This window comes from Natator depressus, chromosome 9, assembly GCF_965152275.1.
Source record: "Natator depressus isolate rNatDep1 chromosome 9, rNatDep2.hap1, whole genome shotgun sequence".
NCBI classification, from domain to species: domain Eukaryota; kingdom Metazoa; phylum Chordata; order Testudines; family Cheloniidae; genus Natator; species Natator depressus.
Genome location: NC_134242.1, coordinates 76,921,259 through 76,948,914, shown reverse-complemented (window position 1 = coordinate 76,948,914; position 27,656 = coordinate 76,921,259).

Sequence of the window (27,656 nt, the reverse complement as noted above, 5' to 3'; positions counted from 1 at the left end):
CCCAGCCGGCAGATGGGGGACTCTGTGAACTGGCTAGGTCCACTTGGGCTGTCTTGCCAGCAGTCAACAGACAAAACAATGTAACCATGAAAGAACACCATGTATGATTAAGGAGCTGGAGGGATTGATTTATGGCAAAAGATTAAAAGAGTTAAATATGTGTAGCTTAGCCAAACACCAGCCAAGGATAGACATGATAATTGTCCACAAGTATCTGAGCAGAGTAAACAAAGGCGAGGAAAAGTGATTAGGGTGGCCCGAGGGATATAACCAGGAGTAACTGGATAAAAATAAGCAAAAGAAAATTTAGGCTGAATATCAGGAAACATTCCCTAACTGTGAAATCTAATAGATGATGGTATAATCTCCCAGGAGAAATAGGGGAAGCTCCATTGCTTACATCATTTAAGCCAGACTGAAGACTATACTGTACAGAAGGACCAGAGACAATGGTGATAGCTTGAGACTCAGAAGACTTTGGTTCAAGTCCCTGTCCTGCCACAGACTTCCTGTATGACCTTGGGCAAGTCACCTAGTTTTTCTGTGCCTCAATTTGTCATCTGGGAGGCTGCAAGGTGCTCAGATTCTACAGTAATGGGGGCCATATAAGAACCTAAGATAGATGGATATGGGGCAATCCTGCACCAGGCTTTGTAATTTCTGTGGTTCTCTGGGTATGTTCCTAAAGTAACTACTGAATCTCATCTGTTTGCAGGTTCACATGTCCCACAGAAAGAAACCACAGTGCATCAGAGCAACTGTTGGGGGTGCTTAGGTTCTGAGCATCAATGCAAACATTAAAAAGACAGATAAAATGGAGAACATAAGAAAGAAAAATAAACTAACACAAGGAAATTCAAAACCATCATGCCAGCCAAAAAACAGTAAGTTGAGGAATGGGAAAATTTTGTGAAAATGTTTCCTTTTTTTTTCTTCCGAATTTCAAAATTTCAAAGTTAAATTTTTTTTAACCAGCTCTAATGCTACAATAGTTTAAATCCATGGCTATCTAGACTATTTAAACTGGACACGCTGAAATTGTTGTAACTGAGCTGTAAATCAATTCAGCTAACTTAGTTCTCAGTCCCCTGTAGAGAGTGTCTTAAGAAAAGAGGAATCAGCACTACTTATTAGTCATCAAGGACAGACCAAGAAATCAAGGCATTAAATTGCATTAGGCAAAATTAAGATTAAATATTATAGCAAACTTTATAACTCCAAACAGAGCTCAGATAATGGAACAAGCTGCCCCGGGAAGGTTGCTGTATCACTTTTGTTGGAAATAGTCAAAGACAAAACTAGACACACAAACTAGCTAGAACTAGAAATGTGACATACCTCAGACAGAGAAGGTTTAAGAATAATGATGCAGGGGATAATGAAGGGGATAAAATGAACTTGGTAGAGGTCCCTTACAGCCTCAATAATTTGATCTTTCTGTGAAATCAAGGCATGGCCCCTCTGCACTGCAGCATACTAGAAAGCACGATTATTCTGTATGGCATCTTCCATACAAATGCTTTTTTTCAGAATGCTTTACAGAATGGAGCAATACAGTTACAGGCAAACCAAATGGCCAGAACTCAGGAATTCAAGAAGTCTGGGGGAAATCTATGGGCTCAGAACAAACAACCCATAATAAGTTGCATGTTGGATAAAGGAGCCCCCAGGAAGTTTTTAGCCTTCTCCATTCAGAAGTCCACGCTGCTGGGACAGTGCAAACTCAACCAGCATTTTGAATTGTTAAAGATTTTCTCATACAAGCACTTGAACAGATATGTAGTCCATCCACCCTCCTCTCTTTGTTTACAAGCTGTAAACGCACAGTACAACTGGAGGTCTGTTGGAGCCTGCATCACAGTCAATCCTGTGGAGTTTCAGAGGGTCACTCTTTTCCAGTATCTAGAAGCACTCCTCCTACACTTATTAGTTTCTGTTGCAAAGAGAGGCATGGGAATCTTTACTCATGCAAGAAGCCTTGCCTGCCACCCACCCCTTTGTCCTGATGCATGCTGAGGCTATTTTCTGCGCATTGGCTACTCCAGTCATTTGTGCTTATGCTCAAATAAATTTGTTAGTCTCTAAGGTGCCACAAGTACTCCTTTTCTTTTTGCGGATACAGACTAACACAGCTGCTACTCTGAATCCAGTCACTTGGTTGATCTGTTAGGCAGGAAGCCCTCACACAGAACACCACAGCCTAAGATCTCCAAACAGCCATCAAAAGAGCAAACAAGAGTAACATAAAGACAAGGAGGGGCCAAAAAAACCAACAACCTCACACTAACAAGAGCCACAGCCACCAAAATCCCAACAAGAATTATATCTGCATTCTGGCTATAGAAAACACCTCTGTGTGCACATCTGTGCTGGCCACATCAAGTGGACCCAAAAGGAAGCTAAACCAACTGATTCTGCCATAAAACAAGTGCCAGAAGAATCAGCTAGGGCTTGCTGGACTCTCCATTGCTGAGTGAGAGAGCATTTGGCTGCAGAGAGACATTGCCTGTCAATACTAAAAAGAAAAGGAGTACTTGTGGCACCTTAGAGACTAACCAATTTATTTGAGCATAAGCTTTCGTGAGCTACAGCTCACTTCATCGGATGCACACGAAAGCTTATGCTCAAATAAATTGGTTAGTCTCTAAGGTGCCACAAGTACTCCTTTTCTTTTTGCGAATACTGACTAACACGGCTGTTACTCTGAAACCTGTCAATACTAAAAAGCTCTTTAAAAAAGCAGTAGGGAACCAAACTTCAGAGTGATTCATTATGACATGGCCCGAGTGCGGGGTGAGGAAATGTTCTGTAATAGCAACAAGATATCTGGGCTGATGGCTGGATAATCCAGGAGGGGGTCCTAGCCCTTTTCTTGAGTAGGAAGCCCTGACTTTGTAATAAACAGGATCAGCTAAACTGAGGGGGGGGTACAGGGAAGAGACTTGAACCAGCTGCTAATCTCTCAATTGGACCCAGCTAATTTGTAAGGCATTACTGAAATGTCAACTGTGCGTATGTTAGTGTTAAGTCAAGTGGAAGGTATGCTCAAAACGAGATAAAGAAGTGGCTCAAGGAAGAGGGAGGAGCCTGTGAGACAGAGAGAAGGACCCAGGGCGCTGCCCATGCCATGCATTTAAGTCCCTGCAGACAGCATTATGGGGAATTTCACTTGGGATACAGTCAGGGTGTACCATAGTGCACTGTCTCTCATGCCTCTACTGTTTCCTATCACTCCTATTTATCTTGGATCCTTAAGGAGTTCCAGGGAATTGTTTCTTATCCCAGTTCTCCTGAATCCCAGCAGTGTAGCATGGGAAACATCCCTACCTCTGGCAAAACCGGTCAAGTAAAAAAATGAATGAATAAGAGCACGACTGAGACTTCACATCTCGCCCAAGGTCACCCCCATCTCTCTTCCCCAGGAGCAGGTTAGGGACAGTATTGTGCTGCAGATAGTCACAACTCTCTCACTGGTTTCCCGATTGTCCCAGGAAGGAAAACTAATCTGCTACAGCTCTTAACCGACAGCAGATTTCTTCTCCCCCTGCCCTGGCTCAGCTGCCCCTTTGCACACACTCACCACCCATCTGCCTGGGAGAACTAGCATTCACCTGGAGCCTGTGTGACCAGGCAAGGAATAATCTTGACCTCAATAAATAAGTAATCCATATACCTGGTGTGTTCATGAGAGAACACGTTCTCACCTGGGATTTTTCACAGGTAGCTGTTGTTCCACAAGAGAACACTAGCCATGGTGGCATTAGTAGGTGTGTGCATGATGCCCCTTTCTTGCCCCAGACTAGAAATGCAATGGGCAGAAATGGAGGTATGCTGCCTTTTGGTTTCTTGTTCCTTGGTAGGCTCTCTGATCTGGGTGGCCATATTTCAACCCACTTGCTTCTCTTTTCCAACTTCTAGGGGATCTGTTTGCCAAAAAGTTGCCATCTCCTCCTTCATCAGCTAAGAACAGAGGCGGAAGGCAGAAGCCTGCACTCCCTGCAGAGGAGGGTAGGAAAGTGGACTTCTTTCCAGCTGTTTGATGTATTCATGAGCAGATGCTCCAAATTTTTGACTCTGTTTCTCTTTAATTTGACCCTGAGCGGGTGGTCATCCCAGCCCGGAGTTTCTTAGAAGTAAATCCAGTTGTGGGTCCACAATCTGCCTTCCAGTTGCGGCAGAAGCAGAGTAGCTGTTGTATTTTTATCGCTGTCACATTAGCAGTTGCTGTTTAACATTTGATGTTTAGTCTAGTTTGTCTGTGTCTTCCCTTTAGAATCAGCTCTACTCCAAACAGAGAAGGACACACTTTTAAATAAGAATCAGGTCCTGAGCCAGAAGCAAATTGATTTCAGACTGGCCAAGCAGCTAATACCTTCTTCTACCAGAGACTTGGGTTCAACTTACTGCTTTAATCTTTCACTGCCTGGGCCTGCAGGGACTGCAAGGGCTGCAGGGGGTATCCTTGTGCTTAGCTCTGTGCACTGCTAGGCAGGAGACCTGGGTTTGATTCCAAGAACGGCGGTTGTTTTGCTTCCCCGACCGAAGACTCATAGCCCTAAAGAGGCAGGACAAGGAGACTTTGGTGGGGAAGGCAGGATGACCTTGTCTTGCCTTGCCGTTTGGATGGAGTGATGTCTGCCTAGTCTTGGGAAAGTTGTATGGAACCCAGTTCATACCCACACATATAAGTAAAAGTCACTGTGTCACAATACCACTGCCAGGCACCTCCTGAGATGCTGATAAAGCTTCCAGAAAAGAGGCTTGTTGATGGAATTTCCCTGGAAAGCACTTGCATGCAGGGGTGATATTGGTGTGTGTTTTACAGGCAGTGAGATACGGCTGCCGGATGAATAGTTAAATCACCTTGTTTTACATGCTGTGGCCTGGTTTACACAGGATGCAGGGAGCAGGCCGAACAACTGAACCTGCCAAAACAGGCAACCACAGCCACTGAGCTTAAGGGTGATGCTCAGTCCTTAATGCATTGTGCTCCAAACCCTAGAAAACTCAGACAGGATCCAGTCTCAGCAGGCCCAGCTTTAGGGGTAGTGGGACCTAGTGCATCATGGGTGGAGTGTGCTATAGATGGCAGCAGAAGCAGAGGGAAATTTATCCACAGTGAATATTCATCAGGACAAGGAGGAAGACCAGCTCAGTCTCTGCTGGGGAGCTGCTTAGCTGGCAAACAGGGAGTGGAGTGTCACCTACTCCCCCCTTGGGTACCTTAGACTCCACCAGCCAAAGAACCACAATCTCTGGAGAGCCCCACAAGACAAGAGGATGTAGGTGACCATGAAAATTTCTGTTCCTCCCCTGACCAAGGTCAGGGGCAGCAGCTTCCAAAATCCCTGCTCTCCCACTTCCAGCAGCAGGCAGCAGAAATACCCTCATGGCCCCTAAACTCCCCACATTCTCATGGCAGCAAAGAGGGCCATTTACAAACCTAAAATAACTGCCAGCTCTGCAGGGCAATGGAAGAGGAGGGGGGAAAGAGAGAGAAACAACCCTGGGATGAAGGAAAATCATTTGAGGAGCTAACCAGTGGGTGAGCAGGGCTATGAGGAGGCTGAGATGGACAGGGAAGAGGGAAAAGTTGGGGAAAGACCCAGGAGAATGAAGGAATGTGACGGGAGTGGAGGATGGAGATAAGAGCTGAGGGGTTCTGGGAGACGTGCAGGGGGAGACATGGGGGATGAAGACAGAAAACTAAAGGGAATGAGAAAATAGTTGGAACAAAGGGAAAGAGAAAAAGGGAGTAGAGATGAAAGCAAATGAAGTGGGAGATGGAGGAAATGAGGGAGGGAGAATTAAATGAAAACAGAAGGGAGAGAGCAAAGAGAGAGACAACACAAAGGGGAGCAAATTCAATTTGGTTCCTTTACTACTCTCCTTGCATATCCCAACCCAGTGCCAAGCAGGCGGCTCTCAGCCATGCCGTCTATTTATATTGACAACATTTATATTCCAGGGACAAGGAGAGTGAGGCACCAAATTGTCCTTGCCTAGGAGCCCCAGCCCTTAAACACAGCCCCGTGCATCATGCTCAGCGGGGCCTCAAACTCAGGGCACGCATCGTAGGAAACCCGGAAAAGATTCTGCAGTGAACTGGACTCGGGACATGACAGTGGGGGTGGTGCCACTGGTGAGGGAAAGTAGAGCACCACTCATCTTTAAAAAGACAGTGTTGCTCAACCCCCTCTCACCGCTGCGCTACCTCCTTAGTAACTTGGGGGGGTGGGGGGGAGGCCAGAGTTACATTTTTTCTAAGTGGTGGCATGGGTAACCCTAACTTGACCCCAAATGCCTGTGCTGACCTCTTCACCCAAAGAGCCTGTCAGAGCGGCTGTTAACCAAGAGCTTTGCATCCAGGGCCAGACACCCAGGAGCCAGAGGTGGCCAGGGAGGATTAGCAGCCACAACGTTCTGATTCCATAAGAAATAACAATACAGTGGGGAGGGGCCTAATCGACAGATCAAGGGGCTGCCCTAAACTGATATTCCTTTTTTAACAACACGGGGTCTAGCCCTTTAACGTCACCACACCTCGGTGCTTGGATGAGGGACAGCTGTGCAGGCAGAAATGTGAATGGCTCTGCGTTAAACGAAGAATGCTCTCCCTTCGCTGTACTGCCTCGGCAGGGGAGACTGGCGTTGCTACTTGTTAAGCGCCTAGCCCAGGACACTGGATGTAGCCAGTGCCCCACTCTGAGGCACTTACAGTGACAATAAGATGGACGTAGATGCAGAGCAGGCACAGAGGAGGCACTGCAAATCCCAGAAGAGGGAAGGATTTAGGATTTTGACTTTGTCATTCATATTAACAAATGTATTTATGCCTCTTTCTGCTGTTTGCCCATGTTCCGCTTTCCATTTGGCCTGCGAACGATGCTTGTTGAACAGAGGGCTCTAGGGATTCATAATAAACCTCCAAAATGGGGGAGCAGTGGTATAGGTTAGAATATAGTTCAGATAGGGCTGGGATATAATTAATTTCCAGTTTACAATGTTTGTTTTATTTATGTATTGCTATTTTACAGCTTTTAAACTTGTATACCAGTTATGACTCATTTTTGAAGCCATTAAAAAAAATTACTGTTGCAATATATTTCCTTTCCTAAATGAACCACAAATTACAAGTAATTTTTGTACCATCATCTGCATATCCCAGGAGTAGGATTTGCCATTCACCTCAGAAGACAGTTTGTCTTGCTGCAGATTTCTTCTCTGCAAGAAATTGCCTTTCCTCCAGGAAGGGAAACTCTTAACTGTGCTTTTAAAACCAGTGTATCAGTAACAGCCCCAAAGCTGTCCATCCCAAGTCACAGCACTAGCCATGCCTGAAACTGAAGCATAACTCAGATTGGGGTGTGAAACAAGCAGGCCAACTTGCTAACTAAACTGGGCCAAAGCCTCACTCAGGCCCCAATTTGAAAGATTCCCAGTTTAGCAAACCATGGAAATGCATGCTGAAGTCCATCCTATCCTCAAAGGCTTTACCTTTAGGCACATGCCCAAGTCTCACTTCAGTATGTGCGTAAGTGCTTTGCAGAACAGGATGGGCATCAGCATGCACGCCAAGGTTTTCCTGAATGGGGGCCTCAGTGGAATCTTTGCATAAGTTGATGCTTCTCGATTTGTCCCTTGATTGCAGCAATTAATCATACACTTTTCTTGCTACTTAAAATTCTCAATTAAGAAAACTCTCTTAATGAAAGAAATTGGACACTGAATTTTGGTCTTTTCCATTGCAGGCCAGGCTCAGGTTTTTGCTTCAGTGGAATTTTATCAGTTTTAATGGAAAACTTGAAACCTCACTTCTCTTTGGTTTGGTGTTTGAACCGTCAGAGGACGGACCCTCCTTCTCTTCTCAGTTTTGTTTCCTGCCATTTCATGTTCCCCTTCTGCTGCCCTTGAAACACATCACAGGTTTTGCCCTTTATCAGGGATGTGATTCAAAGGGCCTCGCTGGATTTCTGGAGAGGTTCTGGGTTGGTGTATGGAACTATCTTTCAGCAGCTCTCAGTCTAAGTAGGCTATGCTGTCAGTGTTGGAATTTGCCCAGGGCTCAATGCAGGGAATTTAGGAAAGTGCTCCAGTATCTTTTATAATGGGAAGTCAGATTAAATGAAGCATACCTGGTAGATCAGGAAGGAGCCTTCATACTGGAGGAGGTCTGAGTCTATGGGCAGAGACTTAGCAGTTGGAGAAGGAGCCCCAGCCAATATCTCTCAAGATGGGAGGTTGCACTCAGTGAAGGTATGCAGGCCCTCTAGTCCCGGCAGCTGTCCACTAATGTGAACTGCTCGGAAACGGGGCAATATTCCCAGGAAGCGGCGCCGTGGTGGGGTGGGGCAATGTAATGAACCCTGCAGCTCCCAGAACAATTCCAAGGAAATTTCATTTAATTGCAAAGCAAGCAAGCAACAAGACAAAACCGACAAAGTCATCTAGTCCAGTAACCCCTTTCAGTGAGCCCCCAGGCAAAGGGATGGACTAGATGACCTATAACAGATGTATGCCAGCTCTCAGTCACATGAATCTGTACAGAAGCCACAAGAGAGCTAAAGCCTGTTCTCTCATCTCCTTTAGAGCATGTTCTTTCCTGTAACTGCACGTTCCCCCTCTTGGCCTCTGGAGCACGCTATGCTGCCGTTTAGCCTCACTTGCTGCCTTGCCATGCGATTGAGCGGATGGAATTCTTCTGGAGGAAGTGTAATCAGTCTGCTATTTAAGGCCTATTATCTCAGCTCTGCTACAGGCTTCCTGATAATTCCCTGAATTAGCCGGGCAGCTTTGTTCTTGAGTGTTTTTGTCAGATATCTTGGACTGCACCTCAGAGATGGGGGATGGGGAGGGAAGGGGTGGGGGAGGCACTGATGCTGCCTGTTTACAAGTTCCCAGGCAGGAACTACAAGGCTAATTAATTTCTCATTAAGAAAGGAGTGGAAGGATAAGAAAACCATAAAGCCGGAGCGTTGGGAGATGTTGCAGTGCCCAAAGACAAACACACACACACTTCTTTCTCGGTTAAAAGGATATTCCCCTTCTGACCCCAACACTTTGTTCTAAGATTCTCCTTTTTATTATTATCACTGGTAACACCCAGAGGCTTTTTTTTTAACCTATTATTCTCAGAGCACTGGAATGGGGAAAATGGGTCGTGGTTCAATCATCTCACCCCATTGGGTCCTGCTGATGCACCAGTTTCAGGAAATACCTGGACCAGAAGGTCAGGATCAGGATTTTGCAGTCCCAGCAAGCTCAAGAAGAACCAGGATCATATGCTACTTACCTGCTGCAAGCCTAGACTTGGCATAAGAACTGGGCTGCACATCATTCGAAGTCAGAAAGAACCCGAGATCAAAGTGCCACTGGTTTGGTGACTGGAACCTGAAGTGAGAACCAGGTCCCAGGCAGTTCTGAGTCAGAAACAGAGCTCACACAACACTGGTCTTCCAGACTAGACCTAGAGCCAGAGCTGGGCTCAGGCAATTCCCCAATCCTTCAATACTGAATTTTGTTGAAGGCTGGAGGTGGAATCAAGGGGAGAGCTGAGCTGTGGCTGCAATACCTGCTCCTTCACTCGCTATATCTGTCATCCTGAGGGTAAGAGAGACTCAATCCCAGCCAACACTACAATCGAACCTGGTGTCCTGCATAGCATTCCAGCATTACACCAGCCTTACGTGGTTATTGCTGCTAGTTTAGGAATCTGCAAAGCTGTTAACATTAGAGCTGGGTGAATACTGCAAACCCTTGCCCATGCATGCCTGCTTGGATTTTCACCTGAATTTCACAATCACCGTGCTCATGCCCCTTTGGCATTCGCTTTGTGCAGTTGGGTTTGACTGGCACAAATGGTGGTGGAGAGTGAACTCCAAAGTCAATCTCAAATCTATAGAATACTCACAGAGCACTGATCCTGATCAAGCCACAGAGTTAGACAAGCACAGAGCTCTGGACATCAACAAGGCAGAAGATTGAGGACGACACCAGTCATCGATTAGGCCTCATGATATGCCTAGCTAGGAGCTGGGAGGCACATCCACATGTACAGAAATAGGGGGCAGGGGGAGGAAAGACTTTGTTGCACTTCTACCCAAGGCAGTCAGAGGAAACAGAAACAGGCAAATCTCAAGGTACTGTTGGTTTCACAATGCCTCATAGCCTGCAGAAGCATTGTGGATCCGGTCTCCTCTTATCTGACCTCACCAACTATTTAAGGGGGTTCAGAAAATTAGATTCCAGTTTGAGTTCATTACTGTTAGGAAGATGATTTAGAGCCCAATTCAGGATCCCTTAGTCACGAGGAGTGTCATTACCCCTGCAAGTAGCCATGTCTTGCATGGTTGCAAGCAACTTTCCTGAATGCTCAACCACCACTGTGTCAATGTGGGAGCCTGAGGCAGCAGATTGAGCACTAGGAACAGGCAGGAATCCAAGCCACTGCTAACTTGCTGCCAAGTCCACCAAATTGAAGCTTGAACTTGTGTGGCTTAGTCCTAGCCCCTGCCTGGCCCCACAGAACCATTTTCTTGATAAGGCTCTGATATTTCCTGAAATGCGTTTTGCTTGTATATTTAAAGTATATGACAATCCATCATAAACATTGCAAGATTGCTTGGCTTTTCTTTTGCATATACAGGCTGTGGTGTGACACAAGAGATTTAGAGAGACATCTTTCTTCCACATAGGATTTGCCTCATGCCATATATATTTTAATATTGTGAAAATTAACCCATTTGATCGTGTTTGACGGACTGTGTATTTTATAAGATACATTGTCTCAAATATTTTAACAATGCAAACAATAAATTTTATCAAGCAAATAATGAACACAGGGATATTAAGTATATATTTCTTCCATATGGTCTTCCGAGTATGAAGTTGGAAAATCAGCCTCTTCTAGCCAATTGCAATGGAGTTATACACCTCAAGGTCATTCTGAGAGGGAAGGGGGGAATATTGGCCCCCTGGGAAATGTGAGGCCAGCCTGGTGATAGATGCAGTATGAAATACAATCTTGTGAGGTGGTAGGAATCTTGGCTTGATTTCGGACCATGTGGCTTGCTTCCTGGGCTGGTGGGAGCAGGGATGGCACTTTTAAAGGCAACATAATCAGTGGCCTGCAGCTGTCAGGGAAGGTTTGTGGGTGCAGCTTCAGAAAGCATTCTTTATCCAGAAGGAGGGTTTTGTTTTCACATGAGGTCGGATGGAGTTGTTGGGGAAGTAAGATGGGATGGAGTTGGAGAGAACAGGGAATTAATCAGGCAGGAGGAATATCAGAGATACTCTCCCCCGGACACACACATACATACACATACTTGCTTCCATTTCTTTTCTCATTTCTAGATTTTTCCAGCTTGAAATTCAGGCAGCTGCAGTTTTAGTACACACAGTGCCTGACTTGGCCAGAGTTAGGAGCAGGGTTCACCCTTCTCAGCTCCTCCAAGTGACTGGGGGAAATCATGCAGTTCATTGTTTCTGGCTCCAGAATGCCTTTTCCTTTGCATTCTCCATCTCTCAGGTACTTCATCACCGCATTTCCCACTCACAGCTCTGGCCACTGCGCTTGTGTCACAGGGTTCCTTTATTAGGGAATCTCAACCTTGGGAAGCTGAGAAGCACATAATTAGCCACCAAGGTAATAAATTACCTGCACTGGAGACAGCCCACTGGGGGAACCTTTATTCTTCATCTCGTCCTATTATGCTGAGCTAGTTTAGCACATCTGTGGTTGTTTTAAAGTTGTAATTTAGGTCAAATCATAGCAAGCAGCAGCTTATTAGCAATTTAACAGCCAAGGGAAAGAAGGAAGGGGCAGCGGCAGCCATGAAGGGTGTGGATTGTTCCTGAGAGCAAGAGTTTAAGGGGAAGGTGCATCACCCCCCATATTTCTAGCCCCATCCCCTCTTGCTCTGAACGTCTCTGCAGCACAGTGTATAAACCATGAAGCACATGTGGACTTTTTAATTCTAATCAGAATTTTGGTATCCCCTGCTGGCAGCAGCCACCATTTTGACAAAACAATTATTATTTATTTATATTACAGCAGCACCAAGGAACCCCATGAAGGATCAGGGCCCCACTGTGCTAGGTGCTCTACAAACAGCACCTGCTGCTTGGTCAATTATGTCAACAAGGCAAGAGGAGTCAAGAGTGAGAGACTGGGAACCAGACGTTGTGGTGCAGGAACACTAGTTTAGCATGCAGAGGGCATAGGTGCTGGAACTAGGGGTGCTGCCACACCCCCTGGCTTGAGGTGGTTTCCATTATATACAGGGTTTACAGGTTGATTCAATCCGCTTTCAGCAACCCACTATACAAATTGTCCACTACCCCTGGCTGAGGGAGGCTGTGTCCATTTGAAACCTGAACATAGTGATTGATGTTGATGCAGTTAAGCCTCCAAAGGGTTCCCTAACTGGAGCTGGTGGCACAGTGTAATTAATGCCTTTAGCACATCCTGGTCCAGCTGGGTGGGCTTGCTACATAGTTCAGGCTTCATTCATAGGCCTACTGCTCTGGCCCTACCTCGCCCACGGAAAGGGCCCCGCACGTTTCATTTGAGATATTGTGACGGACAGTCAAGGACTAGGCCTTTGGTCCGATTCCTTGAGAGCAAGAGCAACCGAAGCGAAGAGAACAGCCCCTCCAGGTTGGGAGGAGGGGAAACATAATTTACATTAATGAATGTGTAAATATACGGGGCCAGTTTCTTCCCCCTCGCTGAAGATTTGTAATCCCAGTGCAATCATCTAGGTCAAGGTTTGCAATGATATCACATGCTTTGAGTTCCCCTTTAACAGCCTTGAATACAGAATCATTAAATCACACTGGGAAAGAGAGCCAGAGCTTGCTCATATGGGTACTAGGTCAGCCAGAATATCTGGGTAATATTAATACTGTCTATGTCCTTTGGGCAAGGCTTTATTTCAAGTTCCCTGTTATGACCAACAGGGGGCCCTGTTCAGCAGTACATGAGTTCCCTGGGACGCCAGCTGCAACTCTGGGCTCTATACCCCTGGTGCACTAGCCTCTGTGGGGTGCACAGCTCATTTTATCACACATGTTTCTACATTCCCCCGCATTTTCTCCGGTGTTTATTTTCTCCGCCCTCCATTTCTGGGCTCTGTACTGGTGAGCCTCCTTCTCAGTGGGCATGACTATCACTTGAGAGCCTCACAAGAACCCTTCTTCTCACCAGCGACAGAGTGTGCTACTTCCTGGTCCTCCCATCCCTTGCTAGGTTGTGCAGAGAGTGCCTAAGCAACAGATGCAAATGCAGGTCCTCCATGTGCTGCTGCAAAACCCACAGGGAAAGTTACTATTGTGATAGCACTTGGAAGCATGGGCGGCACGTACAGTAGGCTGTGGAAGGCGGTGCCTGCCCAAACAGCCCGTGTGGCCCCGCTCATGCTCCTCCCCGAAGCCCCCTCCTGCTTGCTTTTTCCCCCATGGCCCCAGCCCAGGCAGGCTGCTCCTTTTCAGTGCTGCTGGGGCGGGGGCTGCCCACCCTATGCTTGGTGGCGGGGGGGGCTGGGGCGGCCGGGGCCATGCCGCCTGCCCTGCGCTCGGGGCTGGGCCGGGGGCGCTGGTGGCCACAGGGGTGGGAGGGGTCTGGGCTCTGGCGGGGGAGGGGGTTGGTCCATGGGGGGGGGGGCCTACCAGGGGCTAGCCTCCCCCAGCTGGCTGTTCACCCGTCGCCCATGCTTGGAGGCACTCTTGTCTTCTGCAGAATGAGGGATGGAACAGCCCCCTCCCAACTCCTGCATCCATATCAGGGTCTTACATAGCCCCCATTACCATAGTATCTGAGCTCCTCACAATCTTTTATGTATTTATCCTCACAACATATCAGGCAGGGCAGTGCCATTATCCCCATTTTACAGATGCAGAACTGAGGCCCAGATCCTCAAAGGTATTTAGGCTCTGAACTTCCACTGAAATCAGGAAGTCTATGGCAGAGCAGGGAATCAAACCCTTGTCTCCTAAGTCCCGGGCTAGCTAGCATTCTGATCACTAGAACGCCATGCGAACACTGAAGCTGGACTCAGAAATTCTGTGACAGTTTGATAACATTTGGTGAACATCTCCCTCAGTATTTTTCATTTCCACGTGGCCTCTGAATTCAACCAGGCGCCAAAGTAAAAGAGCTGAAGCACCATGTGAGGAGTCATTCTGGTGGTCCCCTTCCAACAGGCCAGTTAATTCCAGCCCAAGTCAAAGCACCACGGATCAGAAATCCCAGGGTAGAGCCTATTTTGCAGGGTTTCCTCCTCTATTTAGTGGCCCGGAGAGCACATGTAGTTCAGATGAAGCATCCCAGCATTTCTCCCTCTCACCTGCCTGCTCAGAACTGCTCTAGTTTTCTCCCAGACCACAGTGGCTGCTATTGCTGTAGGGTCAGACATAAAGAAGAGACAAACAGTGCAAAGGCAGACTAAAAGAAGGGTGCAGCACCAGTGAAAACTCAGGGCAGGTCAGAGTCCTAACCCAGCCCCTCTCCCTAGTGGCCACAGACCCTTCCTCTTTCCTACAGCAGCACCCTTTGTCATCTCCCCTTGTAAAAAGAAAGAACAAAGCATCACTATGTTGGGCTGTAGCACTGTTGTAAGATGGTATGTTTTGGACAATTGCTGCAGAATGTTTTTATAAGGCGACCCCAACCCCTTGGAAATTAGCCAGCCCCCAGCTGATAGCCACTTGGGTATTGATTAATTTAGTCTTGCTGAGACAGAGAGGCTTATGGATATTTTGGAAGCTGTACATTTAACATGCAGATTTGCCTAGCAAGGATAGATTAAAGCACTGGATACCAACCTGGGAGCTGCTGGAACAGCAATCACATTGCAATTTACTTTTAATTATTACTATTTTTTTTTAATTTGTGTAGATATTCTAGCTCCATTCTCTTCCCCTTGGCTCTTTACAAAGTGAAAAATAACCATATACAAAATGCAAAAATCCCACCAACTGAACAGCCATAGAATATCCCTCTACATCAGCTCACCCACCCCAAATCCAGTTCATCAAGCCCAAGAAAAAGGTGGGTGGTGAAGCATCCACATTTGGTTAAAAAAAAAAATCCATTCTCTAGTAGACTCAAGGGGAAGAGAATTCTTGAATTGAAGGGCTTATCAGTAGCCCCCGTCCATTTAAATCAAGGGAAGTCCAACTCCTCAGTTCATGGACTTGCGTATTTCTATATCTGCACTGTGCCATGCACCCTGGAGGTACTACAGGGATAAATACAATGCTAATGAATAACCAGTCACTGAGGTTGTGCTTATCGGGGCTAAAGCTCTCAATCTGTTAAAGTTCACCCCTCACCACATGAGCCAGACCACTGGCTGCTCTTTCTTACATGGAACGTACAGTTCCGTTCCCTCTCCTGTCCAGTTGACTCTGCTCCATGCTCCGAAAGTAGCATTGCTAACATTGTTGAATATACCATTTGCCGTATGTTTTCATCCAATGGACCACTGAGCACACCGTTCATCATTGACTTTGATTAGCTGAGGACATCCCACTCCTTTCCCCGTTTACGGCTCCCCGAGGATCCTATCCCTTTGACACGCTAACCAAAAGCGATTATCGCTTCATTTGTTCTGAGTGCTGAATGTGTCCCTCCCGTGATTGATTGCTCATTTTACAATTACTTTACCTTACGAAGGGCTGGGAGTGTAACAGTTGCAGTGATATTAGCCAACTCTAGATTTAAGAAAATTGGAAAAATATACTTGTCTCAAACATTAGTTAGCAAACAAGATTATTCTACACTTGATCTATATTATTTACACTTAATTGTATTTCTGATGCTTGTAACACAGTGAAAGTGCAATTATTGACAGAGAGATGGCAGGAATGGCATGTTTAGAAAAGGAAGAGCAATGAGAGCTCTGGTTTAGTGCAGTAGAGGATGGGGGCTGAGCACAACAATGCAGTGATGCAAGGATTTTTCTCCTTTTGGGATTTTAGTTCAAATCCTGAATTAGGTCAGAGTTGAAATGATTTGGCATATTCCCTGACAATATTAGCTGATGTTACTAAACTGTTGCACAGTTCTCAGTGCTTTCGTCTCTGGAGAGGCCCAGATTAGTATGCATTTTACCTATTGGATGCCCCACTAAGAAACCCAGTTAGAGTGCCAATAAACATCCTGTTCTTTTTCATCATGCCAAAGACCATGAAACACACCAGTCATTCTTCCACACAGTTTTATTAAACTTTCCATTGATTTTACCATCCCAAGCACCATTGCACAAATTATTCTCTCTCTGCAGCCATTACCATAAAACCCAGCGTTCATTAGTTACCATTGTTAGCAGGCCATTAAACTCACAGGTTATTTTACCACTCTATCAGATGGACCACTCCTTCTGTAATTAACCAATGGACTGGCAAATTTGGCTGCATTTTGACTGACACAGAAACTGCCTGCAGTGGAGTTACACCAATTTACTCCAGCTGAGGGAACTGATCCAATGACTTGAACCACTGAAAATGTCACACTTGGAAAAACATCTGAGGGATACACTTTTAAAAACAGACTAGAACTTCATCTTAAGAAGACTAGAGCAAGCAAGACAGAATAATTAAAATCCCATCCGCCATGCCATTAAATATAAATACAAATGGTGTTAATATCTCTGGTTAGTACAAGAGCGTTCCACAGCACCTTTAATTGTTTAATTAAATCACCCAAGAGCTTGGGTTAGTGACAAGGAAATTCTTAATGGTGTCTTGCTTGTACATTTGTGTAAAGTACAGTACAAGGCTGCTGTTTATCTAATTAATCCCCAAGGTCAAATTCAGAGATGTGTGACGTAGTGTAATTCAGGTTCCTTTATGTTTCGTTAGATTCCCTTCGACCTACATACACCCATTTGCTGTACTGTTGTGTGAGCAGAAGAGAGCCTAAGCTGATGTATTATACTCATACCAAGGAGCTGGAAGAAAGCATTAGGTGTATGTTAAAGAAGGGAATGACCTTGTTTAAGTTGCCTGTTTACATGTGTATGTTGCCTGCTTTCCTTCATGCACTCCTCTCTTCTGGCCCCTTGATGTGTCACTTCCTTAAATTCAGGAGGCCAGATTCAGAGATGACATGTAAAGGGAGGAAGAGTAAGTAGGTATCAGCCTAAGGTGGACTAGACCAGATGGTCTTAGCCACTCTGTGTGTGTGCAACAGACAGATTTCAGGGGATTGCAACAACCTTCCCTTGCTGCCTGGCTAGATGGGAAGGATGACCAAACTTTGTTCTGTTCTCACAGAGGGAGCATGGAAAAGGTTGAGAACCGATGGTCTACAGGCGGTGTAAGTTATTGTAACGTACATAATGGAAGGGGCTAGAAGGAGCTGGGGGATACACTGATTCACTCAGGGTACGTCAACACTGCAGTTAGACACCTGCGGTTGGCCCAGCTGGGGTGGGCTCTCAGGGCTCGGGCTAAGGGGCTGTTTAATTGTGGCGTAGATGTTCAGGCTCAGGCTGCAGCCGGAGCTCTGGGACCCTCCCACCTCGCAGGGTCCTAGAGCCCAGGCTCTAGCCTGAGCCTGAATATCTACACCGTTGGTAAACAGCTGCTTCACTCGAGCCCTGCAAACCTAAGTCAGCTGGCAGGGGCCAGCCGCAGTTGTTAATTGCAATGTAGACATACCCTTAGGCTCCTTTCTGTGTCTGGCTCTCCTGGATCGGGTGCATTTAGTGGCTATTTATCGGTTGCAGATAGAAGATGTGCTGCTGGTTTCATGGTAAGTTGGTTTCTAAGGAACTCATGCTTGCAGTGGCATGAGGAAAATCAAAATCTCTTTGCATCTTTATGGGACCTGTTTATTTCTCCCACTTTCCCTTCTCCAGGGATTGCAGTCTGGCCTTCTGCCAGAGGACTACCAGAGGTCAGCCTCCACCCTGGCTCCACTTTCAGCTCCTGCTGACATGGAGAGCCAGGAATGGGGATTGGACACCTGCCAGGTGTCCAAGGGAAATAACTGCTTCCAGTGCCTCCTGCAGACCAACTTCTGCATTGACTGTAAAACTCAATACTCAATCAAACTTCCTGCTGCAGAAAGTTGGCTGCAATTGTTTGAAGAGAGGCATGGGATTTAGACAGGCTAAAATTGTGTAGCGGGGCATATTCTGAACCAATGTCTATGCCAGCTTTTAACCAGCCCAGCCCTTCATTCTCATTCTGTCATACTAGCCTTCACTGTATGATCTGAGATTCTAATGCCACTCATCAGAAATGTAAAAAATGCTTCTTTTTCTTCTCTTTTCTTTCCTTCCCTTTGAAATGATTTCTTCTTCTTTTTTAATGTTGGATCAGACAATTTCTATTATTTTGGGTAGTAACCATTCAGTCTGAATTCCTGGGCAAGCTGTCAAGTTGTCACAGATTGTACATGTATGTTGAGTGGATGGTTTTCCATTGTCCGCAGATCAGTAACAGATGTGAATATCCTGACAGCCATGAGCTCCTGCTGCAGGCTGCATTGGAGGAAATAAAAGAGAAGCTGAACCCCCAGAGATGCAGCAATTGGTTTTTCTATCTCTCACAATGAAATATGCAAAATGATAGGAACAATAGGAGTGTTATTAACAAAGATGTGCAGCTGGGCAAATAATAACCCAGCACCTTCTGATGCCAACCTTGACCCCAAAATCATCCCCACGCTGTGTTGCTGCTTCTGCTGGAAATTCCACCTCTCTAAAAGAAATAAGAAGAAAGAAAACCTCCAGCCTATCACTGTTCCCCTCATTTCCCCTTTCCATTCCCTCCTAGCACTTACAACATCCACTTCTCATGTCTGGTCATCTCAGACCTTTCAGGCAAAGGGGGACCTTTCAGGCAATCGGGCCCTAATCCTACTTGGAGCTTCTGGGTGTCACCATAAGACACATAATAAATAATAGGACAGATTCTGCCATCCTTATTCATGATTAGAAGTATCTTACTTTACAAGGAGCACCATTCATTTCAATGAAAATGAGTGGGGAGTATGGTCCTATTTGACATAAATAAGGGTGTCAGTACCTAGCCCTATAATCACAGTAAAGCTCATGCTTCCAGGAACCATCATGTCACAGCTCTGGTTTCATTTCCATATTCATATTATGCTTGCCTTCTTTGGCGCTTGGCTCTCTTCCCCCCATGTAAATGAACAGTAACTCCACTGAAGTCTACATGAGGGTTAACACTGTCAGTATATCTACACTTCACGGAGTCCAAGGGCAAAGGACACCACTGTGATTATCTAGTTTGATCTTTGCCAAAATAATTCCTACAGCAGATCTTTTAAACAAACATGCAATCTTGATTTTAAAATTGCCAGTGACGGAGAATCCACCCAGACCCTTGGTAAGTTGTTCCAATGACTAATTACTCTCACTATTAAAAATGTATGCCTTATTTCCAGTCTGAATTTGTCTGGCTTCAAATTCCAGCCATCAGATCATGTTATACTATTCTCTGCTAGACTGAGGAGCCCATGATTAAATATTTGTTCCCCATGTAGATACTTATAGACTGTAATCGAGGCACCCTTTAACCTTCTCTTTGTTAAGCTAAGTAGCTCCTTGAATCTATCACTCTGAGGAATGTGTCTTATCCTTTAATCATTCTCGTGGTTCTTCTCTGAACCCTCTCCAATTTATCAGGATCCTTCTTGAATTGCAGATACCAAAACTGGACACAGTATTCCAGCAGCAATCACATCAATGCCAAATACAGAGGTAAAATAACCTCTCTACTCCTACTTGATATTCCCCTATTTATGCATCCCAGGATTGCATTAGCCCTTTTGGCCACAGTGTCGCACAGGGAGCTCATGTTCAACTGATTATTCACCATGACTCCCAAATCTTCTTCAGTCATTGCTTCCCAGGAAGGAGTCCCCCATTGTAGAAGTATGGCCTATATTCTTTGTTTTTTGTTCCTGCACCCATTTACATGTAGTCATATTAAAACCCGCATTGTTTGCTTATGCCCAGCTTACCAAGTGATCCAGATCACTCTGTGTCACTGTCTTTGTGACAGATGTGGCAATTTCCTTGAAAAAATTTATTGACTTATTTGTAAATATCTTTGGAGTGCATCATATTAAATGCAAAGGTTTTGTATTACTGGGGGCCGGGACTGCATGTAAACTCTCTCTAGGGGAGAGTGGGGATGTGAACGCTAAGAAGTTGTGTGAACTTCAGTGGACTAAGTTGAACAATGGGCCGGACAAGAATGGACTTTCGGGGCAACCAGTGTCAAGTGATTTGCCTGGGGAATCTCTAGGGGGATGAAATGCAAATCCTCCCATCTCACCCCCTCAGTTATGCAAAAACCCAGCCTTTTGAAGCTCTGCCTGAGGAGGGAACCCTTGTCTGCTGATTAACTGTGCCCAGATTTTCAAGATCAAAGGCCCAAGCTGTATAAAGAAACAGTAAGACTGCTTTTCTGAGCTAAGGCTGTCTTGAACCTGTAACCACAGAAAAAACCCTTAGTGGGGTTTGAAGGGCTGACATCTACCAGAGCCCTTGTTGGAGTTTGGGGTGATCTGTGGTAAACTTATGAGCAGGCTTGTAGGTTCTTCTATTTCTTTTAGCATGCTTTCTCTGTAATGCTTTCACATTAAGAATAAGTGTGCTTGCTTAGAAAGGGCAGTGTGGTACTCACAACTGCTGGCAATTACCTTGTTCATAGCCCTTGACGATAAGCCAAGCGCAGCCGCTGGCCTGGCTAGGCAGCCAGGCAATAACACAATGTATGCAGGGAACTGCGCAGCCTGGAAAAAACCCTGTCAGGAGGGCGAGAGGCATGGGTCTCTACCCAAGAGAGGTGATAGCTGAGGAGCTGGAGTTAGAGTGGGTGCCCTCAAGGAGCCCCAGAGGGGAGAATACAGCTGCAGTTGCTTCAAATTGTGACAGACCGTCCCCTCCATTATTTATCACTCCCCCAATTTTTGTGTCATCTACAGACTTTATCAGTGATGATTTTACGTGTTCTTCCAGGTCACTAATAAAAATGTTAAATAGTGTAGGGCCAAGAATGAGTCCATGTGGTAGCTCACTAGAAAACACACTCGTTCAATGACAATTCCTGTTTATAGTTACATTTTGAGACCTATCAGTTAGCCAGATTTTAATACATTTCAGGTGTGCCATGTTCATGTTATATCTGTCTAGTTTTTTAATCAAAATGTTGTGCAGTACCAAGTCAAATGCCTAATGGAAGTCTAAGTATATTACATCGGCGCTGTTACCTTTATCAGCCACACTTGTAATCTCACCAAAAAAAGATATTAAGTTGGTCTGACAGGATCTATTTTCCATAAACCCATGTTGATTGGCATTAATTATATTACTGTCCTTTAATTCTTTATTAATAGAGTCCCACATCAGCCGCTCCATTATCTTGCCTAGGATCACTGTCAGACTGAAAGGCCTATAATTACCTGGGTCATCCTTTTAAAATATTTTTAATACTTTGAGGTGTAAATTTCAGCTCCAGGAGATATAGACGTGCTACTTCTGATCCAAATAGCTCACTAAAATAGAGTGCAGCCACGGTGGCACAAGCAGCAGGAGGAATTAGCTACCTGAATACGGGCTTAGTGTCTCAGACTGGTATGTACTCAGTGTGGCTAACCCCACCCTCCACTCTATTTTTAGTGTGCGAGGTCATTCAGAGCTAGCACAGGTATGTCCCCTCAAGCTAGAATGTACACCTCCAGCTCCAAGTGTAGATATACTCTGCATTAGTCAGATCAGGATCAAACTTGGCCTCAACCAGTGGTGGGGGGAAGGGGGTTTAAATAGAAAATGAGGCAAAATGCAGGTTGACACCAGCGTTTTGTCATATTTCAGACAGAAGCAAATATTTTTGGCTGAGTTATAAACCCATGACAATATGGGAGAAATATTTTACAACAACAATGCTAGAGGGCAATATTTGAATGCTGGGTTTTGTTTGAAACTTGGACTCTGCCTACTACATTTCTCTTGCATTAGACACGTTTACAGAATGTCAGTTGTATTCCCACACATTGATGAAATTCCATTTTCACTAAAATAATGCATCTGCAGAAATACACACAAGCTGAGTCGCACTTCTCTGAAGTACAATTTGCATCCAGTACCTTTACAAAATTTCACGCACTTATGAATTTACCCTTGCAAATTAAAACCCCTCTTCACAATTTCTCTTGCCTCTCATAGAATCATAGAATATCAGGGTTGGAAGGGACCTCAGGAGGTCATCTAGTCCAACCCCCTGCTCAAAGCAGGACCAATCCCCAACTAAATCATCCCAGCCAAAGCATTGTCAAGCCTGACCTTAAAAACTTCTAAGGAAGGAGATTCCACCACCTCCCTAGGTAACCCATTCCAGTGTTTCACCACCCTCCTAATGAAAAAGTTTTTCCTAATATCCAACCTAAACCTCCCCCACTGCAACTTGAGACCATTACTGCTCGTTCTGTTCTCTGCTACCACTGAGAACAGTCTAGATCCATCCTCTTTGGAACCCCCTTTCAGGTAGTTGAAAGCAGCTATCAAATCCCCCCTCATTCTTCTCTTCCGCAGACTAAACAATCCCAGTTCCCTCAGCTCTCATACAGGAGCTTGCAGTGTTCTGCATCTGAGTGTCAATAGCATCTCATGCATTTATGAAATCACACTTGCAATGAATCTTGCATCTATAAAATTACACGTGAATCTAGTCTCACATCTACAAAATTACCCTTGCAGCAAGTCATGCAACTGTGAAATTTCACTTTCGTCCCACATGTCTATGAAATTGCATTTGTGCAAGTCATACACACCTATCCACTTGCACGTCAGGGTTTTAAGAACTTTCTGTCATATCACACGCATCTACGAAATCCGAACTGGTGCATCACTAATTCACCCTGTCTGTTTGAGACATTCCCTGACAAACAGTTTCAGTGACCCAGTAATGTTATCTTAGTAAATCAAAAATGTAAACATTTAGGTTCAGGACTGTGCTGAATGGATTTGAAAATGAGTTATGGTAGGAGCCCGGCAAGGAGTCTGAGTTTGGTTTGGCAGTCGCATTCATTGCCTGGAACCTGCTTTTCAAGATTAAATATGATACTCTGCAATACGTCCAAAATGTCAATTAATCCAAGTCTCTCAGGTTTGCAATTACAGAATGCAAGTCATGTTCAGCATTTTATGAAACTGCTTTTTTTGGCACAGTACATCTTTCTCTTATTGTAAAAAATAACTTTCAAATCAAAGCATTAAATCAAGGCAAATGCACTAGAAAGAGGCTCTTGGTCGAGCCTGGGCTGGAGGCTATTATAATACTATAAATGGAACTGGGGTCCAGGAGGCAGGAGGGAGCTGTTTTGTGTTTAGAGGAATAAGAACACCAAGTGGCAAATCAGGGTGAAAGATTGTGGAACGGTCTTGGTTCACGAATATCTAATCCCGCCATCCTGGTATTAAATCCCACAATCGCTTTATTATAAAACCTTCTTTGGGACCGGGGAAAGTCAGTCTGGAGGAAATACCTCTCCCATCTCATTAGAATCCAAAAAGTACTGTCATGTCTTGGGATTTATCATGTTAATACAGCCGCAGACAGTTTCTTTCAGGCTTTTCCGAGTTGTATGTCTCTCTTGCCAAAGACACCGCTGATCCCCTTTTTCCTCTCCATTTACAGGGCAGGGAGGTGAGTTGAATGAATTTGGGAACATTGGGCATGACGGTTTCATTTACAGCCTCGAGCAATGGGCAAAATCCTTTCCTTCTCATTAATTCCAGGCAGGGATCAGCCTCCATAGACTGATCTGAGTCCTGGAAAAAGATGGTTACATTCCATGGGGAGGAGGGAACATTTCTCTGTGGAGACTGCCTGAGTTTTAGGGGTAAGGGGAGCGTTCCCCTGTGAAGTCTGAGATGTGTTTTGAGAGGCATACGTTTCCCTCTGACTGTTCACTCTCATTTGAGATGTAAACCCCCCCACACACACACACACACTTGGTTTTCATTAATGAAGTGGCACTTCTTCTGGTGTTTTACTCTGCAGCTGCACCACCTTAGGGAACTTCTCAGATCTCACAAGGCAAAGAGGGCTGGGCCTGGATGGAATTTGAATGGGAGATTTTGGGGGCAAATCCACGTTGTGCTAGTGATTCTGGAAGTGGCACTCTTCCCTTTGTGCCAGTGCTGAACCTGATAACTCAGCACGGTTGTTGCCAGAACTGCACTTTTGAGGGGACCTTCTTTCAGATGAGATATACGACTGACCTCCAGACCCCTGTTGGCCATTTAAAATCTCATGGTAATTTTCACAAAAGTATTGGTGTTAGGTCCAGTGGCCTGGCCAAATTTCAGTGAAGGTAATGAAATTCTACCTTCCACTGCATTTTTAGTTGGATCCATATTCTTCACTTCCTGTAACAAACTATTCTGCTGTGTTGCAGTGCAATGCTAAGATAGTTGCCACATTCCCCTTTCAGCCTCCAGAGGTGTCTCCACTACAGGGCTGGGGGAAGGGATGCCAGAAGGGGTATAAGCATTTTCTCGCGTGTGCACCTGTTTCTTTGTTTCTGGTGAAGTGTGGCTGGATTCTTTGGAATGGAGAACGGTGAGATGATAATTTTGATGGCTGGGGACATGGCTCAGCCTTGTTTGTTAAAATTACATCAATAAAATCTTCTACTCATGTGCCAGATCAATATCTGAAGCCAGAATGGGCCGTGCCCTCTGAGATCGGTAAGAATAAACTTGTCACATTTTCATCATCCCACAATATAACTGGGCCTTGGCCACCAGAGTTGTCAGTCCAGCACCTTTCAACAGCATAAAATTCATTTAATGCAGAGAAAGGAAAAGTACAACCCGGCCACCAAAAAACACAGTGAAAAGGGAACCAAAAGAAGCTGAATTAGGGCTGAACCATGGTCACAACACTTAAGAAAGGATTTAAGCGGGTTATTCATTTGTACCTGTTTGCAAGCTCAGACCCTTCCTAGGATACTAATCCTGGAGATGCAGGTGCAGAGAGTTCAGAGATCATTTCTTGTTCTACTGCAGCTTTGGAGAATGGATTTACCACTTGGCTATTTCACTCTCGCTGCCTCTCTCTCTTTTTCTTCACTCCCAAGTGGTTAAGTGGCCAGATCAGGTATAGTACTGGAGATTGTTCTGTCCAACTAGGGAGAATCTAGATAGTTTCCCAAAAGGAATGGCTCTTATCAAGGGAAGAGACAAACAGCTCCATTATGTAACTCCCACAGGAGATAAAGAACAAAGGGAATATTAGAAAATATGAACACTCAGAGGAAGGAGTGAGATACTAGTTGAAACACAGGTAATAATTTCCCCTCAGTTGAAAGGGGCTTTAATTGCCAGTCACTCAAGGGTGATGTGTAAAACTAGCTTTAAGTGGGGAGTTCATTTAAAACGCACGCGCGGTGACTTTTTAAGCTGCCAATGGAAGTGCAATTAAGCACAGGAGCTGAGGAAGGGGACCTACCAGAGCCAATGCAGATGGCCCTGCACCACCAACGCTCAAGATGAAAACCTTCCTAATTGCACAAGTTGAGAAACAGAGATGTTTGCCCTCTGGCTCTCTCTCTTATCAGTGTGAGTCTTCTGAAAAGTATCGCAGCTGAGCGGGCTTTGGTTACAAAGGAAAGTGAGCACCCTACTTCAAACATTGATTGTACTTCTGTCTACCAGTCATCTGACTTTTCCTACCTGTTTCACCTGCTTGCTCTCTCGCTATCTGTGTGAAAGAGGGGCTGGTTTTATCCCTCTCTCACTGTTGATGTAATCTTCTCAATGTAACCATTCCCCAATTTGGAAATGGTTTGTACATATATTCCAACAAATTCTATATACCTAGGGCTTGGTTCTCTTTTATGCTCTGCCAGAGCAGTGTAAAAGGAGCCTTCGTGTAAATGAGAATCAGGCCCTTAGACTTTCCAGTTCCTGATCTCAAAATATCTGTCAAAGAATTCATATGTTCCCCGTTTTGGATATATACATCACTATATGAAAAATAAAATAAAATCCAGTAAATCAAATAATGAAATGTGTACGTGAGAGAGTGCGAGAGCGCGCCACACGTGCCACTACTGGAGGCATTAAAAATAGAAAATAAGGCTGGGTGGCTCCCGGTTAGCGGCGCGGCGGGGGTGCAGAGGCAGGCGTCCTGCCTGTCCTGGCAGCACAGACCGCGCTGCGCCCTGGAAGCGGCCAGCAGCAGGTCCGGCTCCTAGGCAGAGGTGTGCAAGCAGCTCTGTGGGGCTCTTGCCCGCAGGCACCGCCCCCCCACAGCCCCCATTGGCCAGGAACTGGCCAATGGGAGTGCAGAGCCAGTGCTTGGGGCAGCATGCAAAGCCCCCTGCCCCTCCCCCTCGCCTAGGAGCCGGACCTGCAGCTGGCCACTTCCAGGGGGCAGCACGGTGTCAGAACCGGTAGGGACAAGCCTGCCTTCGCCAGGCAGCACCGCCGATGGGACTTTTAATGGCCTGGTCAGCAGTGCTGACCAGAGCTGCTGCGACCCGCAGTTTGAAAACCACTGCCCTAGATCACCATTTTGATGCATTAGGGAGATTGTGGATAGGTCCCTTTTGCCTCACCGCTGTTGAGTCTTGTCACAGGCATTGGGTCAGAAGGCACAAGTGACCTCAGTCACTGCTCCTCATTTCTGTTGAACTGAACTACATGGCCCTGGTCTTACCCTCCCTGCTTTTAAATCTCTCCGGAAAAGCCACTTCTGCCATGCCGCCTACCATTTTGTTTACTCATTTGTATCAAAAATCCTGTTTGTTGTTGCCCTTCCCTGACTTCTGTCCACGTGTCTGTCTGTCTAAACTGTGAGCTCCTGGGGAGAGGGACCAGTCCTTTATTAGTCTGGGAGTGGCCTATCACAACTGGGCAGTACCACAAACAGCTATTCTATAACAACAACAACACTGTGCCTGGCTTGGTGCACTGCATCTTCTTGCTCTTTTTTTTTTTTTTAACCTCCTCTTCACCCTCCTTCCTCTTTGTGTTCTCTCTCGTATGTTTCTCTGCCTTGTTCCAAAACGAAGGAGCTGTTCCTGTTCCTGTGAAAGTCAGTGGTGAAATTCCCTGTGGGAGTAGGATTGGGCCCTTACTGGGGTAAATAATTTGACTGAAGGAGGATTCACTCTATGCTCTGGGGCTACCACATGCCTGGGATTTCAGTCTCCTTTTTTCAGCAAAGAACTGAGGTCTTAATGGCATAATAAGTTGCATTCAGAGGAAACTAAAACCCACTACAAAAGCAGTTTGTCATCATGCTAAAACATGGCCCTTCAGCAAGACATACTTCATCAAGTCTGTGGTATTTGCAAGTATGTAACATCAGAGTGGGGATATTTGCTAGTGAATTTAGTGCTGATGAAAGATGCCAGACTGACAGTTCTGGAGATGGGAGCCGTCGGTTTATCTGTTGATTAGATGCAGTGTTTATTTACTCAGATATATAAAATGTCCTTATTAAAGGTCTCTAACCACATAGATAGAATGCAGGTAGCAGCAATGCAAGGTCCACAACTACGTACCAGCCCTCAACAATATGTCCTCAGTGGCCACCAGTTGGGATGAGCGGGGAGGTCAGTCTGTCTGATACATCCATTATCAGGCCTTTCTGCTGACTGT